Source organism: Orycteropus afer, unplaced genomic scaffold (assembly GCF_000298275.1).
Source record: "Orycteropus afer afer isolate SDZICR_OR568_19922 unplaced genomic scaffold, OryAfe1.0 scaffold00012, whole genome shotgun sequence".
NCBI classification, from domain to species: Eukaryota; Metazoa; Chordata; class Mammalia; order Tubulidentata; family Orycteropodidae; genus Orycteropus; species Orycteropus afer.
The window spans coordinates 14,652,149-14,654,167 of NW_006921599.1; the positions used below are offsets into that span (position 1 = coordinate 14,652,149).

The 2,019-nt window shown below is 38.8% G+C and overlaps 1 protein-coding gene across 1 annotated transcript in view; it reads left to right on the top strand.

The window, feature by feature from the left end:
* FAM8A1 (family with sequence similarity 8 member A1) overlaps positions 1-2,019 on the top strand; it is an 8,648-nt gene that overhangs the window by 3,312 nt on the left and 3,317 nt on the right. The window lies entirely within an intron of this gene.

The window sequence follows — 2,019 nt, forward strand, 5'->3', positions numbered from 1 at the left end:
CATATTTGTTGTCTGTACTGCCCATGTAGCTCTCTATGTCTTTCTCATCCTCAATGCTGCCATATTGGTCACTCACATTTGGTACATTGCCCTTCAAAAGAGAAAATATTCTTAATAAATCCTGTAAGATCCATGGGCCTCTCACCTATTTAAAGTGGGTAAAAGGAGCCTTCTGACCTGGCTTGGGATAATATTATTAGGCCAAGAACTAATTTTCCTCTTATTGTGTGCAGTAAAGTCAGCAAAAAAGAGAAAGACCCTTAATGAAATGGACTAACACCATGGCTGCAGCAATGGGTTTAAACAGCAGCAATTGTGAGGATGGGACAGGACTAGGCAGTGTTTTGTTCTTTTGTGCATAGGGTTGCTATGAGTTGGAACCGACTTGCGTGCACCTAACAACAGTCATGTTCAGAATGGTGTTGCTAAAGACAAAGACAAAGAGTGTTTGGTAGATGAATGATTGATAATCCACTATATGGCATTTCCAGATGGGATTCATACTCTGATACTGTCAGTCCAAGAAACAAGCGCACTGCAAAGTGAGCCATTTATTTGAATAATATTTTCAGATTAACGATAATCATAATGTCAGTTAACACTTCCTATGTACTTTCTGTTTGATAGTTACTGAGCTCACCTCTTTATATGAATTCTTATTTAATATTAGTATCACTATGAAGTAGAAAGGAGCCTTGAAAGGGCAATGGTTAAGCATTTGGATGCTAACTGGAAGGTGCTAACCAAAGGTTGACAGTTCAAACCCATCAGTGACTCCATAGGAGAAAAGACAACAACAGCATGAGGTAGAGATAGTATCTCCATTTCACAGATACTAAAATTTAGACTTAGAGAAGTTCCAAAGGCAGTAAGTGACAGAATCGAGATACAACTCATATAGTCAAATTTCAGAACTCAGTACCCTGAGTCTTCCTGATTATTCCTGTCACAGTCTCTCTCCCTTCTCCCACAGTCCGTCAAATATCCAGTCCCCTATATTCAATCTCCTGAATAGCTTTTCCACCAGACTGTTTTCCTCTTAGGAGCTCTGGTGGTGTAGTGCCTAAAGCATTTGACTGCTGACCAGAAGGCCGGCAGTTCAAACCCACCAGCCACTCCTCCTACTTACTGCCCAAGTAGACTGGGCAATCTACTTCCGTAGGCGTACTGCCTCAGAAACCCAAGGAGGGGTCACTATGAGTCGGATCTGACTCAACAGCAGTGAGTATGATTTTGTTTTTTTGATTTTCCTCTTCACCGCCAGATCATTTTTCAACATTGCTTCTCCCTAGTCCAATCACTGTCATCTCTTGTCAGGATTTATAACAAAAAATCAATTTCTGATAGAAAACCAAAGTGATCATAAATTTTGATCCTGCCCCTCTCCTGCCTTAAAACCATTCAATAGTTTCTCCTTGCTTTTAGGATTTCTCCATATAGTTTGAATTTCTCCTTATAGGTTAACAGGTTCTCAGCAGTCATTGTCACTTCTCACACTTAGTATTTGAGCCATACCAGACTGCTTTCAGTTTCTACCACACTTTCTCTTGCTCTGAGGCTTTCTCTTATGTTTCCTTTCTCTGGATTTTCTCACCCCTTCTTAGTCTGGTTAACTTTTCTTCATCCTTCAGATTCCAGCTTAAATACCATTTCTGGGAAACCTTCACTAGCTTAAATGCACATGGTATGTATAATACCTCATGGTTAGTTGTAATAGTGCTTGGCCTACTTTTTTGTTATTACATCTTTGTTCTTTTTTTTTTCCCTATTAAGTTAGAATCCCCATGAAAGCAGAGACCATGTTGAAGTCACTCACATTGTATCTCCAGAACTAGTACAGTGCCTGCTCATGATAGTGCTTATTATTTCTTGAATAAGCTACTGAATGAATGTTTTGTGAAATTACATGTTTGGGAACATTTCTGAAGATTAGTATAGAATTTCAGTTAAACTTATGACTCACACTAAAAAAAAAAAAAAAAAAATTCAGCGCAACTGCTTTGGTAACTAATTCTTTGT